This window comes from Nesoenas mayeri, assembly GCF_963082525.1.
Source record: "Nesoenas mayeri genome assembly, chromosome: 13".
Lineage (NCBI taxonomy): Eukaryota > Metazoa > Chordata > Aves > Columbiformes > Columbidae > Nesoenas > Nesoenas mayeri.
The window spans coordinates 74440-95360 of NC_137550.1; the positions used below are offsets into that span (position 1 = coordinate 74440).

At 51.3% G+C, this 20921-nt stretch overlaps 1 pseudogene across 1 annotated transcript in view; it reads left to right on the forward strand.

The window, feature by feature from the left end:
* Window positions 1–10572, forward strand: part of LOC308045312 (olfactory receptor 14A16-like) — a 28458-nt pseudogene extending 17886 nt beyond the window's left edge. Inside the window, exon 2 of the transcript in view lies at window positions 9619–10572. The product of the transcript in view is annotated as an olfactory receptor 14A16-like (transcript). The remainder of the gene's footprint in view (window positions 1–9618) is intronic.
* Window positions 10573–20921: the final 10349 nt, after the last annotated feature.

The following is a 20921-nucleotide window of genomic DNA, read 5'->3' on the forward strand; positions in this document are numbered from 1 at the left end:
ACCCATCCCTGGCGTGGCACCCTCAGACGCTCCCTCTGGATGCTGCACAGGCTCAGGACCAGCCGCATGTCCAGGCACCCGCGTGGCGCTGGCAGCCGGGCTCTACTCCTCTTGCTGTCCCGTGGTGCAGCTGCAGCGGAAAGCCCTGCGCAGAGCCCGGAGCGCCCTCCTGAACCAGGAAGGCCGTCGCCGTGGAGCTGGGCCCTGCGCTGCGCAGGCCATGTCTGCGCTGGTCTCTCCTCCATGTCCCGCAGGCATTGGAGAAACCGTGTTCTCTTCTTCCTCCTTTGCAGCTGGGACGAGAGGGGCTGTGCTGGCCTGTCCCTCATCCTCTCCAGCCAAGTGAGCTTCAACGGCTTCAGGTCCTGCAGGTGCTGGTGCTGCCACTGGAACATCCGTGCATTGGGCCCGGTGCTGCTGTTCCACCGGTTGCTGGCCAGGTCCCTGGATCTCAGCCTCAGCCCTGCGCACGGCCTCACTGACGATGTACTCCACAATGTCTGCCAGAGCCACATCGTCCTCTGTGGGGCTGTGCTGGGCAGGTGTCGGGCGCTCTGCCTCTGCTGCCACCTCTGTGTCTGTGCAGCTGGTCAAGCCAGGACCCTCCTGGGGACCTGCAGGGGCGTCCTGGAGCTGATCCTGGACCGAGGGCTTGATCCAGGTACTGTGGATGGTGTCTCCACCTTAGCACCCCTCTTTGCTGTTCTTGTCTTGCAAGTCCATGCTCTGGGCCAGGTTCTGCTGTTCCTCCGGCTCCTGGCCAGCTGCCACGACCTCAGCCACAGCCCTGCGCATGGCCTCACTGACGATGCGCAGGGCTGTGTCCCACAGAGCCGCGTCGTCGGCCTCTCCCTCCTGCCCTGTCCCGACCCTCCCCTGTGGCCTATGGAGCACGGGGGGCTGGGAGTGGGCATACGCCTCCTCATCAATGGGCATCTTGGGTCTCGTCTACCACAGAGCTGCGGCGAGCACCCAGGGGAGCTGCTGCCTCCTGAGAAGCTGCTGCCTCCTGAGAAGCTGCTGCTCCTGAGAAGCTGCTCCTTAAATACCCCCACGGTCAGGGCAGGGACCCCCGTGTCACAATGGCTCTGGTTATGACGTCACAGAGCCCGGGCGGTTGCCATGGACACACCCACCTCCGGGCCCGGCTGGGACTGGCTGTGCGTGGCGTGGGGCAGCCCCTGCTTGACAGAGGAGGGAGCAGAGAATGGCGAGGGAAGCTGTGCCCAGCACACAGGACCCTGTCCCCCAGAGCTTTGCTCAGAGACGCTGCTGCCTGCTCCGCTACACCTGCAAGAATCCGCATTCAGAGCTTGTTGGCAGGACAAGCCAAGGGCCACTCTACAGCCTCACCGCACTGATTCTTTGTTTTTGTCGTGGTCTGATCGTGGGGAGACAATCAAAACCGTGGGAGAAGGTTTCCCTTCACCCTTTTTCCCCCTTCGCCCTTCAGGCCACAGTAGTCTACAGTTAATCTCCACTCATCGCTGGACTCGCACACTGGCCAAATTGGGCTACTGAAAGGTGAGCGAGTCTTACTGATCACACCCTGGCTTTCCAGTTGACGAATCAATTTCTGAATAGGAATCCAAGAGTCCCGATTGGTGGGATACTGTCGACGATGCACCGTTGTGGTAGCAACTGGCACCTGCTGATCATCAACCATCAGCAGTCCTACAACAGAAGGGTCATCTGAAAGACCAGGCAAATCAGACAGCTCTTCAATTCTCTCAGTGTCCATAGCTGCTGTCCCAAATGCCCACCTATACCCTTTTGGGTCCTTAAAATACCCTCTCTTAAGGTAGTCTATGCCAAGAATGCACGGAGCGTCTGGGCCAGTCACAATGGGATGCTTTTGCCATTTTTTTCCAGTTAGGCTCATTTCAGCCTCTACAACAGTCAGCTCTTGGGATCCCCCAAGTCACTCCAAAAATACTGATGAGTTGTGTCACCTTACAGTCTGAAGGAATTATTGTGCACTGAGCAGCAGGGTCCACCAAAGCCTTGTACTCCTGGGGGTGTGTTGTAGCAGGCCATCTTATCTGTACCATCCAGTAAACTCTGTTATCCCTTTCCTCCGCCTGGCTGCAACCAGAAACTCATGCAAGAGGATAACTACTGAGATGTAGTTTTGAGAAGTGAGAATGACTGCTGGGAGGGACACTAAAGACCTTTAGTTCAGCAGCATAACCAAGAATGAGGAGTTCCCTGGTGCTGTTATTAGTGATAGTGCCACTGTTCAAAAACATCCTTGAGAATGTCTCTGTCCTCCCTGGGCTCCAAAGCTCATCCTGCTCAGATTTTGACAGGATTGCTGCAAACCCCTGTGACCCAAATCTCTACAACTGTCTCTCTGCTCAACAGTCTTTTATCCCAGGAAGTGGAAAACTCCTGATGCCAACACCAACCCAGTGCCCAACCTGCCTGGAGAACCAGGACAGTTGTGCCACACAACAGCTGCCTCTGAGGGAAGCTGGAAATGATGGGAACTGGAATAGTTCCAACCCAAATCATAGAATCATAGCAACATAGAACCATATAATCATAGAAATATTTAGGCTGGAAAAGACCCTTAAGAACATGGAGTCCAACTGTCAATGAAACACTGCCAAGTCCACAACTAAACCATATCCCTCATCGCCACATCTCCACATCTTTTAAACACCTCCAGCAATGGAAGCTCCAATCCCGAGCTGGCAGGACACTGTTGGCTGCAGTTGGACATAAGATACTGGTCATGGCTGTGAGTTCAGCCCTCGCTGGCAGAATGTCTCACACCCTCACTCAGGAGGGCAGGGGGCTGGGAGATGGGAGCACGTTTCAGTTTACAGATGCCAGCACAGAGCCCAAACCATCCTGCCCTTGGACTCTGGATCCCATTTCCTGAGAAGCAAAGCTGGTGGCCTTCTGAGGATAATCATGTTAAAAGACATGAATAATCCTTCAAGTGTTTGCCTAATTTGTCTAGGAATGACGGTTTTAAAAAGAAAAATAAAAGTTTAACATGCTTATATTTAAATACGTGTAAAATAGTACTCTGCATGTGTGGTAGCCCCTCTGGCAATGACAGTTAAATAGGTATTTGCACTATAAGGCTCCATACCTCATCCACAAGCACATATCTAAGTGGTTCAGATGAAGGGTGGTTTGGCAAATGTCACCCTTTGTGTCCCCAGGTGATGGACACTGCTCATGTGCCTCTGCAGAGAGTGGCAGGAGCTGGATCCCCTTCTCGGGACAGACTCCTTCCAGGAGAGACACCGACACAGGGGGAACTCATCGGGTCTTTACAGCATTTCACTCGGCATCAGTTTTGACATATTGGGTGCTGTCCTGTGACTGCCCTTTCTGCACAAATGATCATACAAACACAACCATTTACTAAGACACGGTCGTAAAGGGCTGTTATGGACAAAAGATGTAACTATGAACACTGAAGAGAGCGAGGAAGTTCATAATAAGCACCAGGAAGAACCAAGAAGCTCAAGGCCTCTTCTGAAGAGCAGGAGGCCTGAGCAGCCGTGATTGGCCATTGTAGGTGTGGGAGAGGGTCAGGACATGTCAGGGAGAAGCAATGAGATGGCTGATGGCTTCAGTGAACCCTTCCAGCCATGTCTGAGCCCAGAAATGGAAAGCAGTTGATGTCTGCAGATGGAAGAGGAAATGGAAAAAGATCTTCTGGGGAATACGGAAGGAAGAAAGGCCTCTCTTGGGCTAATCATATATGGCAGTCACATTTCCATCCTGTGGGCATGGCTGTGCCTGGGAGGTGGGGAACGGCTGCTGCTGGGGTGGCTGTGCTCAGTCATGGCCCATGAGCTGACCCTGCTCTGCTCCTCTCTTACACTGCCCACACTTGGATGGTCCTCAGGAATCATCCATGAACCTGGTGGATTCATGAACCTCCTGGAGTGATGGGGTGTGGATCCAAACAGAGGATTTGAGCAACTGTGGGACTGGGACATTGAGGTGACTGGTGACAATTGCCAGGTGTATGAAAGAAGCTGGATGAATCGTGAGGAGCTCACAGGCATTTCCAACTCCACAGAAAACCAGAGCCTTACAATTAAACCAAGATCAGTTGGCATGAAACTTGCCACCAAAACACAAAACACTCACACTGACCACAGGAAAAGCCTTGAAAATCATTGGAGAAAGATCTACCAGGTCCCAGGGGTCAGGGCTCAGCCATTCTGGTGATGAACAAGCATCAAGGGCTGACATTGCATCAGAGCCACCTCCACATGGCCCTCACCACCTGGAACCACTGTCTCCATGTCTTTCCTTCAGCAGACTCCAGGGACAGGGACCTGCACTGGTTGTTTCCTTTACAGCTGTGTCAGTGATGGCCCTTCATGGGGTCTAATCACCCTCAGAAACTTGGGGTTTGCTTCTGCCTTTCACTTCATTGGAGGTTTGTTCATTCTCTCTCTATCTGCAGTTCAGGCTCATGGCACCAGAGGGCTCATGGACATCTAAAATGCTCTTACAAGCCAAGGCTCTGTGCATCATTTTCCTGAAGGCTTCAAGTCTTGTGTGGATGAATAGAGAGATTTCAGGAATAGCCAAACACAGAGCATTTCCATAATAAATAGCAATAAAGCCAAATTTCTTCTGTTTCCTTCCCTGCTTGCCCTTCCCTCCCTTTCCAGAACAGGTGGTATCAGCAGCCTACAGTCCATATTGATGTGTTGCATCTCCTGATAAAGACTGAATATGTCAAAAAAGTGGGTACCTAAATCACCATGTGAGTGAGGAGAGAGGCCAGGACAGCTCAAGAGGAGTCACACTCCTCTGGACCAAGAGGTGGGTGTTCCTGGGAATCTCAGGTGCCACAGCACAGTGATACTTGTGTTCAGGGAGCTGGTCAAGTGACCCATCTCCTGTTCTGTAATGGTGTTTGAGTTTGCTCAGGTCACCCCTGACTTGAGCCCCATCCACTGCTGGTTTTTCTCCAGACTCCTGCCTTCAGGAACAAAGTCCCAGGAGACCTTGCTGGTGAAGATGGAGGCAAAGAAGCCATGAAGAACCTCAGTCCTGTCTGATTCTACTCTTATGAAGTTCAGCAGCAGGCCCACGTTCACCCTGTCTATTCTTTTACGGCAAGTTAAGCTCTGTCAGCTCATCTTGCTGCCCTTCCCTTGCAGGTATCAAGTCCAGGGCAACTTTGTAATCATCCCGACGTCCATGGACAAGGTTTCTAAATTTCTCCTTTGCAGCTTCCCCTGCTTCCACCTCCTGTGTGCTGCCTTTTTACCCTGGAGCTCCATCAGTTCAGAGGAGCAGCCTCAAGAGATAAATGCATCTTTTCATGTGTGCTTGGAGAGATCATTCTTGTGCTTGTAGCAGGATGTCCTATAAGGATTATCAGATTTCCTGAGCTCCTCCACCCTTCAGACCAACTTCCATGTCTCCACTTTGCCCACCATCCACCAGTATGTCAAAGTCTTCTCCTCTGGATTCCACCAGCCTGTGCTCTGCTGCTGGCCTTCCTTCCTCCCCTCTGGTGCCAGGGACCCCTCTGTGTCCTGCTCATGACAGCCGAGGTGGACACTGATCTTCACATCCCTCACCTGGGTTTGTTTCCTTGTTTCCCAGATCCCAATCCAGGTGAGAACCACCCTTGTTGCCCATCAAGCAGACATGTTAAGAAGTTGGCCCAAGATCCTTTGAAACTGCACCTGCAAATATGCCATGCCAGTGAATGTCAGAACAATTACAGTTTCCCATGGGAACCTGCTCTTTGACTGGTGTTTTCCTCAGGTTGCTGACAGAAGATCTTTTCCAGTACTTCTCCATGATGCAGGAGTTTGTTACACCCAACACGCTGTCACCCTGTACTGGGTTTACATTGCAAAGTCTGAGGGTGTGTGTGGGTGTGCTGCAGTTTTCACCTCTGAGAGGACAACAGGAGTTTCACTGACATCAGACAGAGGGGATTTCAACTGGCTCCAGGATGGATTCACTCCTTGCCAAATCTGAGCCACTCAGTGATGCTGGCAGCACCTCTGGGATATTTTATTTGAGAAAGGGTAAAAAAACGCTGCACAACAGCAGGTGGGAGAGAGGAAGGAGGAGATGTCAGAGAAAAGCACTGCACACACCAAGGTCATATCCCACAGGACCCAAGCAGGTCCCTCAGCAGGCCAAAGTTTGCTCTCCTGAAATCCTGCTCTTGGCCTTGTGATCATCTCCCAGGAGCCTCAGCTCCACTTTCCCATCCCTGACTGTTCCATCCTGACCAACTCTTTCTGGTTTGTAAGTGTGAAGTCCCACAGGGCACCTCACCCCACTGACTCCCCCGTCATCCGTGTCAGGAAGATGTTGTCAATGAGCTCCAAACTCTCCTGGATGGCCAGTACCTTGCAGATATTGGGATATCTCAGGTCTGCCATGAGGACATGGCCTGGAAACATGAGGCTTCTTTCATTTGTCTGAAGGAGACCTCATCTCATTCCTCTTCCTCACCAGTGAGTCTGTAGCTGATGTCCAGTCACCACAACACTGTCCATGTTGTTCTGCCCTCTCATGCTGACTCCTCAACGTTCAGCTGACATTGTCTGTCCCCAGGCAGAGCTCCACACATTCCTGCTGCTCTCCCACATGAAGAGGAAACTCTCTCTTTGACTCCAGACCTCTGGCATTATGAGCACCAGACGCACAAGACCCCACAGTTTCTGCAGGAGATGGTGTTTATAGTGTCCTATAACTCCTCATGCTGTTATGTTGAGAGATACACCTCCATCAGGATAAACAATCTGCATGCAAACTTTAACAGCTGAGCAAATGGAGATTCAGTCCAGGGAGAGTCCAGACCTTGAGAAAATCTGGGATTTACCCAACAGAAAACTCTTAATTTGTAGAAGGAGAAATGGGCAGTGATGTATCAGGGGGGACAACAACCCCATCCATCAGGACAGAGCAGGACCTGACACCCTGAGCAGTGACCCTTAGGAGAAGGGCCTGGGCACTACAAGGTCCCCACACCAGCTCGTGGTGCACGCTCACCATGAACAAGGCAGCTGCACACGGGGCTGCATGAGGAGGAGCGTGGGGACCCAGACACCTGCAATTCTCATCCCATTTGGTTCAGCACTGGTGTGACCCCACACACACGGGTGTGTGCCAGTGTGCGGCTTCCCAGTTTGGAGAAGCAGGGAGGAACTGCAGAGTGCAGGGCTGTGCCAAGGCAGGTTCAGCACCTTGTGCACATGGTGTGGGTTGCTGAGGGACCTGGGCAGCTTTGGCCCAGCAGTGCTGGGGAGGCTGCAGCAGTGCAGGAGTAGCCTGAGAGTGCTTGAAGGGCAGTTTCAGAGATGGTGGAGGTTTTCTGCATAGTGGGAAAGAAATAATGGCCCAAAGTGCAGCTGGGGAGGTCCAGGCTGGACATGAGCAGAAAGGAATGTGAGTGGAAGGGCAGTGCTGTGGTGGAGCGGGTCAGCAGAGGGAGTCTGCATCAGCCCAAGGCTTTGTGCTTTAAGGACCAGCTGGGGAGGATGGAGAGATCTCAGCAAAGGAAGGAAGATGCTCAGACAAGAGCAAGGTGGGGCAGCGGGGGGGATGTCACCAGCCTGCAGGGAAAGAGGTGCAGGGGATGCCACAGCACAGGACAGGCTGTCGTGGAGATGATCACAGGATGTAAAGAGGCTGAAAGCCCCACCAGACATGAGCTCCTTCTCCCCTTGGCTGTGGCTGTTGTCTGCACCTCTGATGCCTGTGAGGAGACACCTTGTCCTTACAGCACAGGGGCCTCATGGCCTCCTTGTCCCCAGCCGGGAACCTGGGAGGTGTGCGACCATAGTCCTGCCCTTGGCCTTGCACAGCCCCACATCACACTGTCCCAGGAAGGGCCCAGGCAACGTGGGAGGGACAGGATCTGACTTCCCATGGTACGAGGTCAGGGCTTGGCTTTTGGTTAAAGAAACACAACCAGGTTTCCTCAGCATCAGAGGTATCTTTACTTTGCTTTTCCTGTCCTCCAGTTTTCTTCTCTAACCAAACCTGGATATTGTTTCTCAGTAGGTTCCCTCAGTGGGGCCCATTAACAGTACAAGAAACTTTGGAGTTTGAATCTAACTTTGACTTCTTGAGAAGTTTCATCACCTTCCTCCAGGGTCTGAAGTTCATGGACTCAGCACCAAACCCACCAGAGGGGTCATTAAAGCGCCTTGTGCTGCTCCTGTGCTGCTGAGCTGGGCTGGGCATCTGGGACACAGGGAGCTCATGGCAGCGGCAGCGCTGCAGAGAGACAGCTCTGCCCAGGAGCAGCTCCTCTGCACACGCAGCAGGGCTGAGGGCTCTGCCTGGGGATCTCAGCAGATGAGCAAGGCAGAGAGAGATTAAAGGTGGTCAGGACTGGGAGGATGACTGAGAGCTCACTGGAGGAGAAACCTTTGCAGTCCTTGCCATGGTAAGTCTCTGGGTGAAGGGCAGTGCAGCTGTAGCTCCTGGAGGCATCTCCTGAAACTGGCACAGGCACAGCTTGTGGGATCTGTAAGGACGGGGCTCTTGTCAGGCCATGTTGAACAGCTGTGAAGCCGGGTGAGCACCCAGGGGTGCCCAGGGCTGTCCTGCAGAGCAGGGTCCCTGCACCCCAGGGCTGTGCCGGGCAGGGACCCTGCCGCCTGCCAGGGTCAGCGCTCAGCCTGCCCGGGAGAGCCCATGGCAGCAGCTGTGGGTGGAAGGAGCGACCCCCAGCAGGGCAGGCAGGAGCTTGTGGGGCTGAAGGGGGCTGTGTGGGTCAGGGCTGCTCAGAGCTCCAGATCCCCCCACAGGCATGGCAGACAGTCCTTCTGAACAAGGACATCGAGACAGCAACAGCTGCAAGGGAAGGAGTCTGTGCTTTCTGTTTTCCACTCTTGGTCAGCTGGGTGTGCAGTGGGAGATGGGGATTTATTTCTCTCTTTGGAGAAGACACTGAGACCCCAGGTCTCGTTAGGACGTGTCTGAGCTGCTCCTGAGCCCCTGTACACACAGAGCTGCCCCTGGGCAGTGCCAGGAGGTGTGAGCAGGACAGAGCTGAGCACACAGCGGGTGGGACGGGGTCTGTGACACTGACAGGGAGCAGACCCAGGGACAGACACACAGCTGCAGGCAGCACAGACACAGGCAGAGAGAGGGAGATGGACCTGAAATGCTGGGGAGGGGACCTCCAGATGAAGGGTTCCTGCAACGTGGTACTCAAAAAAGGTGCTAAAACTACTTGCTCTACAGTGTCATCATGTGAGTGGCAGCAGCACAGCTGGGTCAGGAGAAGGTTTCACAGCATGCCCGTCTGCCTTTCTGTCCTTGCTTTATTTTCTGGTAGCACTGCAGTGTTCTTCCCTGTTTCTCCACCTGTCCCTGGTGCTCTTGCTCTCTGGGGTTGGGGTGGGAGTGTGGGTCACTTCTTGTTCTGACATCAACTCAAGGGGTCTTGCCCCAGAGGTGTGTTCATGGAAACCAGATGCCCAAGCTGCATTTTAAACTGTGATGAACAGTTTTTTCTCACTTGGTAAAAAGAGAGAATGAGCTGAAACCTCCCTCCATCAGGGAAGAGGTTTTCAATGAGAAACAGCCTGTTTATTTTCCCCAGAGAAGTCTTCCCTAACTTGTCACTGTCCTTTCCTCCTTGCACAGGACCTCATGCCCACAAGCAGCAAATGTCCAACAGCAGCTCCACCACCCAGTTCCTCCTCCTGCCGTTCACAGACACACGGGAGTTGCAGCTCTTGTACTTCTGGCTCTTCCTGGGCGTCTACCTGGCTGCCCTCCTGGGCAACGGCCTCATCATCACCACCATAGCCTGGGACCAGCACCTCCACACCCCCATGAACTTCTTCCTGCTCAACCTCGCCCTCCTTGACCTGGGCTCCATCTCCACCACTGTCCCCAAATCCATGGCCAACTCTCTGTGGGATTCTAAGGTCATTTCCTATGCAGGGTGTACTGCCCAGGTCTTCTTTGTATTTTTCTTGCTTGGTGCAGAGTATTCTCTCCTCACCATCATGGCGTACGACCGCTACGTTGCCGTCTGCAAACCCCCGCACTACGGGACCCTCCTGGGCAGCAGAGCTGGTGTCCACATGGCAGCAGCTGCCTGGGCCACTGGGTTTCTATGCTCTGGTCCACACGGCCAATACATTTTCACTGCCCCTGTGCAAGGGCAATGCCCTGGGCCAGTTCTTCTGTGAAATCCCCCAGATCCTCAAGCTCTCCTGCTCACACTCCTACCTCAGGGAAGTCTGGCTTCTTCTAGTCAGTGCCTGTTTAACTTTTGGCTGTTTTGTGTTCATTGTGGTGTCCTATGTGCAGATCTTGAGGGCCGTGCTGAGGATCCCCTCTGAGCAGGGACGGCACAAAGCCTTTTCCACCTGCCTCCCTCACCTGGCCGCGGTCTCTCTGTTTGTCAGCACTGGCGCATTTGACAGCCTGAAGCCCCCGTCCATCTCCCCCCCATCCCTGGACCTGGTGGTGTCTGTTCTGTACTCAGTGGTGCCTCCAGCAGTGAACCCCCTCATCTACAGCATGGGGAACCAGGAGCTCAAGGATGCCCTGTGGAAACTGATGACTGGATTTCTTCTGAAGCTATAAACTGTCTCTATCTTCTTCTACATAAGAGTATATTCTATCTCATTGGAGCTTCATCCTGTGTGCAGTATTTTTTGTCTCTATTTGTGGGGTTTTTTTATTATGATAATATTTTAATTCCCTTTGTAATTCACTGCCTGCTTTTCTTTTCACACCAAGTGGCTGTGTCAGTGTGGAATCGTGTTCTCTGTGTTTAAGCAAAATAAAGGCTCCTTCACCATTTTTTTTTCACCAGCATTCTTTCTCTGGGAACTTTGTGGAGCTGCAGGGACAGTTCCTGTGTGAATGGGTGGAAGGGAAAAGAGCTCTCGCATGGCAGCCCTGCCAGGGAGCACCGGCGCTTGGTCTTCCAGAGCTGTTCTGGTTCCACTCCCACACTCTCCTTCTCATCCCTGGTGTTGGTGCAAGGCCTGAGTGCTCTGGCAGCTTGGTCACCGTCCTGCTGTGTGTCAGTCCTGTGAGCGCAGGCAGGGACAGGCAATGGGCACTTGTGTCACAGAACTGGTCTCAGAACAGCCTTTCCACAGAGAAAGGTGATCTCCTCAGGGTAATACACTATGGTTTATATCTTCAAGCATATGCTTCCTATAGTGTCTCACAGATTCAAACACCACTGTATAGATAAACAGTGTGTGTGTGCAGGGCTGGCACACAGCAGTGTCCTCTCACAGCCAGGCTCCTGCCAGAGACCTGCAGGACCAGCAGAGCAGGGGCTGGGCTGTGCCCCTGTGCACTGGACACCCCACAGAAGCTGCCCCAGGACATTGTCATGGACTGGCCCCTTTTAACCACCATTTCTAGCTCTGGCCTCTCTCCCTCACTCACAGAGGTTGTTCTTTCCTCCATGGAGGGACACAGAATGAGCAGGTCAGAAATTCATGTCTGCATTGTTCTGATGAGATGTGAGCACTCACATCATGGATGTGAGGTGAGATGAACCCAGGTGAACACTAACAACACCAGCTATTCCTGGGGGTTCCATGAAGGCCTGTGGGACAGTCACTGTATCAAGGTCACTTCACGTTGGGAGTAACAGCCCACGGGAAACCACCCACTGGGATCTTCTTCCTTGAACTGAGATCCCCGTGTCCATTCCTCATGACGTGGGACGTCTCAGATGAGTGCAGAGCAGGTGACACACCACAGGACTGAGGTGTCTCCCATCCTTGAGAGTGGCAACAGGAGGCCAAAGGAACACTGTGATTCTTGCCTCTGTGTAAAAGGGACAGCCTCTGTCTCTGAGCATCCCTGGGTGTATAAGAATTCCTGAGACTGGCATTTCTGTGTGTGAATCCAGGAACAATCTCCACAGGCCCAGTGAGATTCTTCTCAGCTGCTGGGACGGCTCATTGCAAGTGCTCCTGTCTGCTACATCACCCTTGCCCGTGATGCTGGATTGTGCTTTCAAGAGTGACAGCAGAATCACAGTCAAGTTCTGAGGTCCTCAGGAAAGGAAGATGTCAAGCCCAGCTTCAAGAAGGGCCTGAAGGAGGATTTGAAGAATTAACGGCTGGTCAGCCTACCTCTCTCCCTGGGAAGGGGATAGGCAGCGTCTTCCTGCACCAGTTTCCGGGAACCTGAAGGAAAAGAAAGGCATTGCTGAACCGAAATGAGCGGAAAACCCACTGAGTCCCAAGAAATGCTCTGGACCCATTCCAGAGCTTTAGACCCCCAGGAAAGAGCTCAGTGAGAGTGCAGCCCAACCAGTTGCATCTGTGTCTCTCACTGAGCAGCACAACCAGTGTGCAGTCACCCCATGGTCCTGCAGCCAACCTGCTCTGCAGAGCATCAGTGCCAGGTTGGGGCCCTGTGGGGAGCACAGGATGGGGCCAGGAGCACCAGAGAGAAAAATGCCTGTCTTCATGCTCTGGTACTTCAGTCCTGGTGCTCATCACATGTCCTTAAGACAAAGTTATGCACCCCTCTTGTCAACCTTACCCGAGAAGTCACCACAGGACAAGGCTCCTGAGCTGGGGCCGAGCTGGAGAACTGGGGTCCAGCTGTGACCACAGGAAGGACAAGGCCTTTCCTGGGTCCTCTAAAGGGCTGGCAGCCTCTGTGGTCTCCACCAGAAAAGGCAGCGTGCAGGAAACTGTAGACCATCCCCATGCCCATTGGAGGCCCTTAGGAAGAGTTCCTCTCTCCAAATATCCAGCCCAGCTGGCTGCTGCATGAGCAACCAGGAGAAACTGCCTGTGGACTCTCATTCCAGACCCCATCTCCTCCACCCCATACAGGCAGTGCTCTCCCCCTTGGCACTGAGGTGATTCCAGGGACCCAAGAGGGGAGGAGATGTTGGGTGGGGATATGGTGTCCTTCAGTGCTCCTCATGGTACCTCCTGCTGGGCTTTGTGCCACTGGTCACAACCCTCTGAGCCTGGATGTTCAGCCAGTTCTCAGTGGTGCTAAACAGGAACATGCCCACGAGCACATTGGGCTGCACTGGGAGGAGCGTGGCCACCCAGACAAGGGCAGTTATTGTCCATCGTGACTCAGCACTGGTGTGGTCACATCTGGAGCCGAGTGTCCCAGTGTGAGATTCCCCATTCTGGAGGAACGGGAGGAGCTGCCGTGTGGCCAGAGAAAGTCTGGGTCATGTGTGGAGTAGTAGTAGTAGTGTGTACTACTGGTGTACTACACCCAGTGTGTAGCCTGGTGAAGTGGAGCCTGAGGAAACGTGCTGTTTTTACTGAAATTGAGTTAATTTTCTTCATGCATTTTGAACATCTCTCCTTCGTAGCCAGTACAATCTTTTGTTTAGATTTCCTGTGAGAATAATGAGGTAACGCTGTTTCTTCCCTGGGATAGAGTTCATTTTGTCTTTTAGCAGCTTTACAGTGTTTGACATTTGCTATGAAAGGAATGTCAGAATTCACTGATATCTTGGCTGTTGTCAAGGAAACCAAGGACTTCTTTGGCCATCCAGCTGCTGGTGCAGATTGGCAGGAGGGGACACAGACAGGACGGCACCTGGATTGACACGCAGGCTGATCAATGAAATATTCCCTATGATTAGCGTCATGCTCAGTCTAAAGCTGGAGCTGGCTTTTAGGGCTTGTTACATCCGCTACTTTGGGTTTTCTAGCTGGTTTGGTCAGTTCCATTCAGAAGTTTCATCCTGTCAGGAGTTCGATGTCAGTTCCGCCTTTTGCCGTTCTGCCATTTTGCAGTTGGCCTTTGGGCCTTTCTGCCTGTTGCCCTTTTGCTCTCTCTTGCTGGGATGGGCTGTTTAGGACCAAGGTGCTCCCTTCTGCAGGACTGGCTGCTCCGTGTGACTGGAGTTACACAGGGGATAGCACTGAGTATATTTTCTTAATTTAATTTATGTATTTCTATTTAATTTACCTGGACTATTGTCAGTGAAACCAAGGACTTCTCTGGAGTCCAGCTGCAGGTGCAAATTGGTAGGAGGGGCACAGACAGGACAGCACCTTGATTGACATCCAGGTCAATCAACGAGCTATTCTCTACCATTAGTGTCATGCTCAGTATAAAACTGCAGATGCCTTTTCCAGCTAGTTTGTTCGGATTTTCTGGCTACCTTGGTTGGTTCTGTTCATTCTGTTGGGAGGTCAGTGTTAGTTCAGTTTTATGACATTTTGTTGTGTTTAAGTTGGCCATTGGGCCTTTCTGCCTTTTACATTTTTGCTTTCTCTTGCTGAGATCAGCGGTTCAGGACCGGGGTGCTCCCTTCTATTGGGTTAGCTGTTCCACATGACTGGAGATCTGTGGGGGATTGCACTGAGTATCATTTATTTTATGTATATTTTAGTATCTGTATACTAGTAGTAGTAGTATTTTATAATTACTTCTATTGTCTTATGAATTTTATTTTCTAAGCCCATGAGTTATTCTCTTCCCTTTCAGTTCTCTCCCTTGTCCCACTTTGGGGATTAGGGCCAGGATGTGAGCAGCTATCAGGGTCTTAGTTGGTGGCTGTGGTAACACCATGACAAGAAAGGGCAGTAGTAGCTTCAGAAATCTTGAAAATCACTTTCCAAGACGGTGACAGTTTTGGTTTTTTGCTTTGTTTTTGTTTGGGTTTTGGTGGGTTTTGTTTTTTTTTTTTGGTAGAGGAAAACAGCATGAGAAAGGAAAACCATCAGAAACTGCAGCTCTGGATGTCCAGAGTGGAGCTCAGGATCAAGAAATGTCATTCTGAGAACAGTGCTGTGGTCATTCAGAGGGACTCTGGATCAGCCATGGCTTTGTGTTTCCAGGAACAGCTGGTGAGGATGGAGAGACAGCAGCACAGGTGGGGACACACCAGGGTGAGAACAAGGTGGGGAAGCACATGGGGTGTCTGCAGCCTGTGGGGAAACAGCCACAGGCCTGGAACAGTGCAGGATGGACTGTGGTGGACATGGCCAAGGGCACTGGCAAGGCTGGATGTCCCTGTAAGAGCCAAGGTTTTTGTCCCCTTGGCTATGGCTGACGTCCTTGCCAGCGAGGTCTAAGAGGAGACACATGGTTGTCATGGCCATGGCACCCCATTGCCTCCTTGCACCCCCAGGGAGTGTCAAACCATTGTCCTGCACTGGGCATCGCACTCCCCACAGCCCCAGGAAGAGCCCTGAGCCACACGTGAGGGACAGGATCTCCCTTCCCAGGGGCAGGGGCTCAAGGCTTGGCCATTGTCCTTCATCAAACAAACCAAGGGTTTTCTCAGCATCAGAGCTGCTGCACTTTGCCTTTGCCTGATGCAATCACTGCCTCCAATTATCTGCTCTAAGGAGTCCCTGGGGAGGCTTTGTCAGTAACAGCCCTCAGTGGGGCCCATTAATGCTTCAAGGTACTTTGGAGTTTCCTTCTGGCTTGGACATCTTGAGCAGACTTTTCAGATTGTGCTTGGTATCTGAGGTTCATAAACTCAGCACCAAATACGCCATGGGGCTCATTAAAATACAGAAAGCCCTAACGAGCAATGTTTCTTTCTGTAATTTTCTTCAGATCTTCCAGACTTGTAGAACTAACTGGAGAGGTTTCAATGGGACACTTGCTGATGAAGATTTCAAAGAAGATTTCATAAAGGAGGGTTTTTTCTTTCCAGGGTATTTTCTGTCATTTTTCAGTGTATGGAAGAAGTGACAGCAGCATTCTACATTGGACATTGATCCCGAGGGTCTCCTGAAGACATCTGGACAGGCAGGAGAACAGTCCTTGAGGCTGGACACTGTATGGACAACCTGGCTCCTCACCCCCACCCCCAGTCTGCCGGTTCCCTCATTGGCCACCAGAGATTGCATCACTTTTCCTCCATCAGACTTCTCCACTGAGCTCTGCAGGAGATGCTGCAGCTCCTGTGCACCAGCTCCACCTGCTCTCCTGTGCAAACAGTTCAATAAACAGCAAAACACTTTCCTCAGCTGTTTGTGTAAGCTGGATCTGATGAGGTCCAGCATCCACAAGGGACACCCACACAAGAACTGGTTTAGACAGAGGGATAGGAAAGGATAGAAATAAACACAATGAACATGTTGACTGCCATGTTAATTAGAGTTCTGAAGAATGGGGCAAGTTTGTAACTCCCTGAAGCTCAAAGCAGAAACCAGACAGTTGAGAGGCCACTGAATGACCAAAGAGCAAGTGGAGGAGAAACCTGAGAGCACTGGGAAGGGCAAATGTCCAGACAGTGCTGGAAAGTTGTCCTTGGACAGGGACATTTAATCAGGAGAAGTGGGAACTCCTGAATGAGGAGGGAGAAGAAATACTGGAGTGTTGGTAATAGAAGTACAGGGGAAGACCAGTATTTCTTCTCCTACCCTTAGTGCATTTCCCCATAATTCACTTTTTGGCTTTTTCTTTTAAATTTTAATATGTTAAAAAAAACCAAATAAACAAAGATCTCCAATCAAACAAACAAACCAAACAAACAAAAGAAACAAAATCCCCACAACACCAAAGCAAAAAAAAACCTCAAACCAATTAAACAATAACAACAATAACAACAACCAAAAACAAAAACAAAACAGCAACAAAAACAACAAAACAAACCACAAACAAAACAACAACAACAAAGTGCACGTTTCCAGACAGACATCAGTCATCAATTGTCTCACCATAAACAGCCAGTGCCATTTTATGGGCCCCAGTGTACCTGAGGTGCTGGCCTGGGATTGGCATCTATCACACAGGACTTGGGGAGACCAGAGCACCTTGCAGTACAGGTGGAGCCTGGGCAAGGGTTCCCAGGGCATCTACACTGGCCCCAGGGGTTTGTGTCCCTGAAGCTGAAGACATTTGTGTCCTAAATCCATGCCCAGTTCTGGAAAACTCTTTCCTTTTCAAAGAAAAGACACCACACCAAAGAAACCAAAAAAAGTATGTTGACACCTTCCTCTGCTTTGGATCTTTGTCTTCAGTTCCTCTTATTTTAATTTTCATTGACATTAACTGACATCTGATGGGCCTGTAGGCATGAAGCCAAGATCATTTTGTGTCTTGCACAGCGCCCCATGCCCTCTGAACCTTCCCTGCTCAGGACTCCTCACACGTTGCCCAGAGCGAGTCACACTGAGGTGTTGGCTGTTTCCCTGGCTGAGATGTTGGTTTAGATGGTCACCTACAGCACAGGTGGGTCTTGCCCCATCATCGCCTGCTCTGCTCCACTTAGAAACAGAGCCCAACATCACAATGGGATCATGAGAGAACTGAGGTTGAAGGGACCTCAGGAGTCTGCAGTCCAACCTGTCACAAACTGGATCACACCAAGGTGTTCAAGCCTTGATTCAATTAGAGCTTTAGCAGGACTAGAGAAGTGATCACCCCTTTGTACTGGGCACTGGTGAGGCTGCACCTTGAATCCTGGGGTCAGTTTTAGGCCCCTCATGGCAAGGAAGACATTGAGGTGCTGGAGAGAGTTCAGAGGAGGGTGACAAGGCTGGTGAAGGGTCTGGAGCACCAGTCTGATGAGGAGCGGTTGAGGGAGCTGGGGCTGTTCAGCCTTGAGAACAGGAGGCTGAGGGGAGACCTTGTCGCTGTCTACAACTACCTGAAAGGAGGTTTTATCATGGTGGGTGTTGGTCTCTTCTCCCAATTAGCAAGTGATAGGACAAGAGGAAATGGCCTCAAGTTGCACACGGGGAGGTTTAGATTGGATATGAGGAATAAATTCTTCAGGGCAAGGGTTTTGAAGCAATGGAATAGACTGCCCAGTGAGGTTGTGGAGTCACCATCACTGAAGGTGTTTAAAAGACATACAGAAGAGATTTTTAGGGACATGGTTTAGTGCCAGATTTAGGTTATGGTTGGACTCGATGATCTTAAGGGTCTCTTGCAACCACAATTATTCTATGGGAAGTCATTTTTGATATTTTCTTTCTCAAAGGACCATGCAGCCTCCCTGAGAGCCAGGACTTTTCTGAGGTGTTAGAGAGATGTCTCATGGTCACACCAGCCAGTTCCACCAGCCCCTGTCTGTCCCTTCCCAGGCCAAACCTTTTCTCCATATCCCCACCTTCCAGGCGAGTTTCTGGGACACAGCAAATGCTGTCCAGGTCCTCTGGGCCTGTTCAAAAGAGAAGAGCAGGCCAAAATGTTGATGGGCTCTCTGTGTACCTCAAAGCTTTCCTGACCATTTTTCTCAATGTCCCGCTTGTACCCAACCTTTCTGGTCCTTAAGCTTTACATGAGGGGATTGAGCAGGGATGTGGGGAAGGTGTAGAAAAAATGGTTTGTCAAACTGTCTTGGGAGGGCTGTTCTGGGCATCCCACAGTCCAGGATGAGGGTGCTGGAGAAAACAGTGGCAGTGGTGAGAGGTCCAGGTGGAGAAGGCCTTGTGCCTGTCTACACTGGGGCAGAGCAGTGATGCATTCATGGGATGCCCATGTGAACAGGAAAGGGACAAATGGCTCTGAAATGCCTTCCAGCCAGTTCTTTACCCATCACAGATACACTATCCAGGCCATGAGCTGCAGCTTCTCCAGGAGATGCTGTGGGACACGGTGTCAAACGCTTTACTGCAGTCTAAGGACACAGCACCCACAGCCCGTGTGGCGGATTCACTGCCCACGACAGACTTTCCCTCATCTGCTCAGCGGTCACCTTGTCACAGAAGGAGATCAGGCTGGTCAAGCAGGACCTGCCTTTCATCAAGCCATGCTGATTGGGCCCAATTGCTCGTCTGGTGTGTGTGACCTCACAGTCCTTTCCCAGCCATGTTCCTGCTGTTGGCCAATCCTCTGCAGAGGCAGAAGTGACCTCACAGTGCCCTCCACAGCCATTGGCTCCCTACTGGACCATGAGCTCCTGAGACACAGTGACCACATGACATCGTACCCACCATCACCCTCCTTGTGGTCCAGTGTGTGAGCAGATCAAACTGAGCTGCTTTCATCAAATGTATCTGATAGATTTCCTATCAAGGGTTTGAGTGGAGAAACGTTCCTCAGAGGAGCTGCTGCGTTTACTCTGGGACATTTTACATCTCTGCTTCTGCCTCTGATTTTGTTCTCCTTCCTCTGTCTATTCTGACGTGAAAGAGCTCTCCAAGGAAAAGATTCAAGGAATCCTACAATAACACAGGATGGAAGAGACCCCCAAACACCATCTCTGTCCCACTAACCTTTTTGGCACCCCAAGGAATAGCTGATGGCATTTATGATCACTTGGGTTCATCTCACCACATGCACACAGTGGACATGCACATGATGTGTATGTTTGCAACTCATCTGCACAATGAAAATATGGACTTTTGACCTAGTATTTCATAGAATCATAGAATGTCTTGAGTTGGAAGGACCCACAAGGATCATGGAGTCCAACTGCTGTCCCTGCACAGGACACCCCACAGTTCACCCCGTGTGTCTGAGGACGTTGTCCAGTGTCTTCTTGAACACTGTCAGGTTGGGGCCGTGACACCTCCCTGGGGAGCCTGTTCAGTGTCCAGCACCTCTGAGGGAAGAACCTTTTCCTCATGTCCAACCTAAACCTCCCCTGGCACATCTTCCTGCCATTACCTTGGGCTCCTTCACTAGTCACCAGAGAGAAGAGATCAATACCTACCATTCCTTGTCCCCTTGTGAGGAAGCTGTAGCCACCATGAGGTCTCCTTTGAGTCTTTTCTTCAGCTCTGTTGGTGAGAAACCCCTTGGTTTGCTTTCTGAAGCAGAAAGGAGAAGACATGACCTCCAGCCTCTTTCCCTGCAGGCTGCAGACACCCATCTCACTTCCCCACCTGCTCTCACCGCAGCATTTCTGCACCTTCACTGCTGTGTCTGCACCCTCACTGCCTGCTCTTTGGAACACAAACCATGGGCTGATCCAGCTCCCTCTGGATCACCTCTTGCACCACAGCACTGCCCTTCCAGTGACATTTCTTCCTCCTCATATCCATTCCTCACCTTCCATATAGACTTCTTTTTTCTCTTTCCTGCTTCTTCCCACTATCAAGAAAAGCTCGACCATCTCATAAACTGCCCTTCATGCAGGGAACCCAACCCGTTAGGCTTCTTGTGGTCTTTTACCTGACCAGAGAGAAGTCACCTCACCATGATCTTCTAAATCCCATGAGTGCTGCTGGCCTTTCAGCTTCTCTGACAGACACGATCATGTCCCTGCCCATGTCCCGTCATGTTCTCAGGTGGGATGGACGTGACAACCCGTCTGTCTTCCTGGGTAGGGCCTGTGGGCCCTTGGGCAGAGGTTCTTTCCCAGCCATGTCCCTGCTGCTGGGCTGTCACTTCCAGAGACAGAACTGACCCCACTGTCCCTTCACAGCCACATGATTCCGCCTGGATTATGAGTGTCTGAGACTCAGCTGACCTCATAATTCCGAACCCATCCATCCCCCTCCCCGTAGCCCAGGGCCTGACAAGATAATAGTAAGCTTGTTGTATCAAATTAAACAAATGTATTTCCCTCTAAATGTTTGAGTGGAGAAACTTTCTTTGCAGTAACTGTTGTTTTTATGTTGACATCATTTCTGTCTCCTCTTCTGCCTCTTTTTTTTTTTTTTTTTTTTTTCTGCAGATATTCTATATTCAAAAACTTCTCCAGGGGAAAGATTCGTTGAATCATAGAGCAAGTCAGGTTTGAAGAGAGCCCTGAACATCTTTTGGCTTCACTCTCCTTCCCAAAGCAGGGTGACCAGGTGAGGTTCTTCAAGGTTCCACTCAGCTTTGCATCATCTCCATCACAGCACAGAAGGGAGAATAAAGACCTTCAGCAGTTTTGGCCCAAATGCTGGTCACTGAGGGATGACACACTAACTGCACAGAGGACACTGCATTGCAAGAGACCATGTCCAAGGCCTGGCACAATTTCACAATCCAGAATCACAGGGCAACTGAGGTGAATCTCACTGAGTCAGTGGGGTTTGTTCCCAGAGTCACACACAGAAATGTCAGGGTTG